Source organism: Aegilops tauschii, chromosome 2, assembly GCF_002575655.3.
Source record: "Aegilops tauschii subsp. strangulata cultivar AL8/78 chromosome 2, Aet v6.0, whole genome shotgun sequence".
Taxonomy (NCBI): Eukaryota; Viridiplantae; Streptophyta; class Magnoliopsida; order Poales; family Poaceae; genus Aegilops; species Aegilops tauschii.
The window spans coordinates 538,358,160-538,363,208 of NC_053036.3; the positions used below are offsets into that span (position 1 = coordinate 538,358,160).

At 43.9% G+C, this 5,049-nt stretch overlaps 1 long non-coding RNA gene across 4 annotated transcripts; it reads right to left on the reverse strand.

Moving 5' to 3' along the window:
- Nucleotides 1-397: 397 nt before the first annotated feature.
- LOC109780594 (uncharacterized) lies at nt 398-4,657 on the reverse strand. 4 transcript variants are annotated; one of them, XR_012203236.1, is made up of 5 exons: nt 3,914-4,657; nt 3,405-3,523; nt 3,190-3,297; nt 1,839-1,977; nt 398-784 (listed from the first exon to the last, which is right to left on the reverse strand). It is a non-coding gene; the product is annotated as an uncharacterized lncRNA (long non-coding RNA). The 4 variants fall into 4 exon arrangements; XR_012203237.1 differs by having other exon boundaries at nt 1,718-1,977; XR_012203239.1 differs by lacking the exon at nt 3,914-4,657 and adding an exon at nt 3,667-3,834 and having other exon boundaries at nt 432-784.
- Nucleotides 4,658-5,049: the final 392 nt, after the last annotated feature.

Consider the following 5,049-nt stretch of genomic DNA (forward strand, 5'->3'; position numbering starts at 1 on the left):
AGAGCAGCAGCGCGCCTTGGCGCGCGTTGCCGGGTCCCAACTCTTGTTGCTAAGCGTGTGTGCACGTATACTATTATTATGGCACAAGCTTAGCATGTTATCCAAAATAATAACTTCATTTACATGCCTATGAAAAAGTAGAAGTACTTAATTTGTTTAAAAGCAATGGGGCATAAAGTTTAGCCACTCAATTGTGTTATGTCTCTGTACAAGGCGTAAATTCTAGACAACCTTCTATATTTTTTTTTGGCAAGAATTGACTTCTGTCAAGTATCTATACTACCTGAAGCGAATCGGCACTGTGGTGCAGAGTCTAAAACTTCAGTATACACTAAAAATATACCAAAAGAAAGGTAAAAAAAGGTTCAATTGATGCACTGGTTATACACTATCAATATATCAAAAGCAACACAGTTTGATAGATAAGGATATACTGTAGAAAGGAATACATTCTGCAGGTCAAAAGACCATTCACAATAATTACATCAAATCATTTTTATATAAAAAAATGACCAAAGCCTGAGTAGCGCATTAAGGGGCAGCCAAATAGTACAAAATACTGAATGCAAGATGTTTATACAAAAAAAAGGCTAGTGATAATCAGGTAGCAGCCTAAAAAGGTTTCGAGAATGACAAAAGTCAATGCCAACAAATATGTTATCTGTCGGAGTCTTCGGATGTCCTTTGTCAAGAATGGCTAAAGTTCCTCACCGCTCCAAGAAAATTTAGGTAATGGTGGCCCAAGAAGTGAAGAAAAAATGATTTTCCTGGAGGAAATAACAATCTGAAAAAACAACATGAGTGGATACTTCTATTAAAGGTCACAGAAAATAACATCTGAACTCAATATGTACATGGAAAATGTCTTGATAGAACATGTCCAAAACACTCATGAAGCCCTCCAGTTTCATAGGAAAACCAGTGGGAGAAAAGAGATTCAAAGTTTAAAACACACAAAGTAGTTTCTTGCATTTACAATCCATCAGACGATTAATGTAGAACTCATGAACTGCAAGTATTAATATCGTAATTGAAGTCTTAAAGGCTATCAAAGAAGAAATGGACAATCGGGTCACCATGATGCACACACACAAAGGGGAACAAAGTAATAAGAATACAAAGAGTAATATGGAAACCCGCCTAAGTATAGCTTTTGAACATTCAGGTATTGACCAAATATGTATACAGGGCTAGAGGCACACAGATAGGTTTTGGCAGGTACAAATAGTTCTAGCTTACAACATACACAAAGACTCTGCTCGTACACGAGACATACAAAACAGAGCACAAGCCTGGATTCAGGTGTGTTCTTATCTATTTGGTTTGACCAAGTTATCCATGACCATCTCTAATTATCCCGACAAATCCTACCGTAGTCTAAATAATCTAGCTTGCAAATATTTGTTCGTGTCTATACTTCTTTTAAATTGGAGCTGTTGGTTCTGACTCGGAAAAAAAATCTTGTTTGGACCTAGTAGACATCGGAGACTATCTCCTCATAGAATATGTACAAGCAAATATAAATCAAGCCATGTTAGAAAAAAGAAAGTTATTTTTATATTCTTCATTTCTTTCAAAAAAGTTCGCTATTAGCAATCAAACATGCTCGAACCCAAAAGAAAGTGCAATTAAGGGGCTCCTGACATCATGGCTGACATATTGTGATGTGCACCCTGGTTTCAAATCTCAAAAAATATGGATGGATGAAAGACTTAACTAAATGTAACTGAAGTCGACAAAGGCAGCAAGCTGGTACTATTTAGTATAGAACCATGACCTTGAACATTCCAAAAAGTTGATTTGCTAACTGCAAGACCAAGGTAAAACCCAGGGCAGACCTCATGTATGCCTGTTGGGTGCATCAGAAACCAACGATGTGCAGCCAACTCTCAAGAAACCCATTGGGTCCTAGGCGAGCACACACTTCTCTAAGTGCTCGTCTTTGAACGTGGTGACCTACTCAACATCGCAAGCGGTCTGCAATCACAAAAGCAAAGCATCGGCATTAGAATAGGAGGAAGTAAATGTTTGATCTTTCAGATAGAGGGCAGCCGGTACTAAAGAGCAGTTTCTAATCAGCCTTCTGACACATGCATTTATATGGTCTGTGGGACGGGGAAAGATCAGATAGTGGAAGATACGCATCTACATTGTTGCTTGTTAATTAGCCATTTTAAGAATCAGCCTCCTGTAAGGCTATGAATACCAATGAGCTATAAAAAAGCAGTATCTTCCTTTTTATGATAAAACCAGAAAAACAGTGGACCAGTGGAGATGAAGAGGAGCAGGCCAAACTTCTATGTTACAGAACTGAATGCAGACTGCAGACATTTATTCAATAAATATAGAATCAAGGATACACTGGATTTGAGGCCACAAAGCAAAACCCAAAATAAACATGAAACAAAGACATAAGAAACCATAGCAAATCTCGGGTACAACTTGCAAGACTCTGGGCATGAAATGAACGCCCAAAACTGGCCAGTCACATGAGAGGAACTAAAACGACATTTTTCTGTCGCAGCTCCTATTTGTGATCACCTCAAATGCCAAATAAATCACAACCAAGAAAGAAAACATTAATCCGCTAGAGAATATACAAAGCTCTCTAATAAGAAAGAATATAGTTTAACTGGCAAGGTACTGCCACTCCCTCCAACATGAAAGAAGAACAAATAAATCTTATATGTGCAGTTGTGCACTGCCCTAGTTCTGTTCTTCAGAAAATGTTAGTACACATTTTAGTGAAAGAGGAAGGAAAAACTAAATGCAGGATTAAGAAATACTTTTATCTGATTTTCATCACTATTGTCTCATTCTTCGGATGATTTGGACTTAATAGGTGCTTCAATAGTATTCACACAACATTACCAGTTCCATTATAGCAAGAATCACACACAAAAAGAGAAGTGGAAACTCCCTCAAGCAGTTGCCCAAAGTCAGATTTGGAATCTAATAGGATAAAATAAAGAATATCGTAAGAAAGTTAGTGACTTGGGACTTGAAAGGACATAGCAGAACAAAAAGGACAGCTTCAATAATCTGAGATATATGAAGAGGTTAATTAAAGTGACTTGCTACTGTTTTCAGATAACATGGTATGAATATCTCGAAATAATTAGGGGGGTGAAAATAAGTGAGTAAGTGGTTTATGTATGATAAGCAAAGGGGAAGAAGAGCATAAACTACATGAAAATAGGTACTCATGGCAGTACAGAGCAGACTGCAGACATGAAGGCGAGAGTTCAAGGTTCTCTCCGCACCAGCCCAAGCTTCTTCCCTTCGAGCAGCTGATTCCTGTTAAAATTAGCACACAATTGATTAGGGTACTCCAGACAAAACTTAATGCACATACTGTGTAGGTGGTATATATACACCCGATAAGGAAAGAAAGGTGAACTAACCACACCACAAGGAAAAATCTGTTAAAGCACCAATACGTGCAGGCTGCAATTTGCCTTAGGAGTGGCCTTGTCGACTCAGGAACTTGCGTGGCCAGTTCGTTATACCAAAGTTTATTGGCCTGAAGAATTAAAAAGGAAAGAAGGTGACAATTGGCCCATGCCTAATATATACACCCAGTTTATTGACCTGAAGAAACTCAGATGATACATTTGACTAAGTTCCAAGAGAAACAATTAGAGCAGTGGACTAAAAGATTCCAACCTAAGAACTAAAAACCAACTTCCCCTGGATTATGTTCCGATGCGCTTGATTACTTTTCTAGGTCTGCATCAATGCTTCAGCATTGAAACTTTAAAATCCCCATCAACATCAGCCAAAGAACTCAATCTTAGTCACACGACAGTACATACTCTTTGACGTGAATCCCACCATTGTCTTGTGATGCAGTACTCCTCAAACTGACGAACAGTTTGAGCATTGAACATAATTATTAAGTAAGACGTCTCACCGAGGCGAAGGCATGTACAGGGAGGGCATCAGCGACGCCCTGAATCACAACATGTAAAGGCGTGCTCTGTGCGCTGGCGAGCGCGGCGCGGCCGACGGCAGCGAGCGCGGTGGGCTGGTCCTCAGCGGTGATGGGGGCCTCACCTAGCCGACAGCACCGCTGGAGAACTCGGCCCACACATCGACGTTGGAAACGACGCTGAGGCGCGAGGAGTTGTGTGGAAGCGGACTGCAGGACCTCCTTCTGCCGCCGCACGCGAGTAATAAGTAGATCGAGCGGAGCAATGGCACCGCAGACCTACTCCCATGCTGGCAGTGGCTCAGACTGGAGAAAGGGAGGGCGGAAGGACGAAGACCGCAGGATGGCGACGACGGCGCGAGAGAGATGCGAGGGAGGGAGTCGTCCCATGCGCAGAGGCGGCCGCCAGTCGAGAAGCCGAACCAGAGGCCGCGGTGCTCCGGGGCGTGCTCAGTGCGCCCGCAGCGCCCAGTCGCCATCCTCGCCGCGTCCAGGGAGGATGCAGGGATGGCACCGCGAGGGCGAGGGCGACGGGAAGAGCAGCGGTGGCGGCGAACGTGGCGGTGGGAGAGGAAGAGGGAGGAGATGCGGCGCCCAGGGAGGAGGCGGGGATGGCGGCGCGATGACGACGGGGAGAGCAGCGGTGGCGGCGAACGCGGCGATGGGAGAGGAAGGGGGACGAGATGCGGGATGCGGGAGAGAAGGAGAGGAGCGCGGATCCGGCTTGCCTGCTCCCTTCCCATGCTCCCACTTCATCCTACTTTTTTCTTTTTTTTTCTAATCTAATCATCTCCCCCCCTATTTTAAAGAGATGGGGCCGGGCCTCATTTTGTTCCAATCAAATCAAGCCATGTATGCGGGAGCACGGACGGGCACACGTGCGGGGAGCAGGCAAGTCTCGTCCGAGGAGCGCAGCGGGGATGGCGGCTAGGGTTCTCGCCCAATCGGGCTCGCTCCTCTACTTTACACAGAAACAACCCACCCACGCCACGCCACGCAAGGGCCAAGACGCGAAATTCCGTAAATGCCCTTGGCGGGATCCAAAAATTACACACGGTGGCACGATTTTTTAACCGCGGGTCACCCGCACTAGGCGTCTGCGCACCTAAGCCACAGAC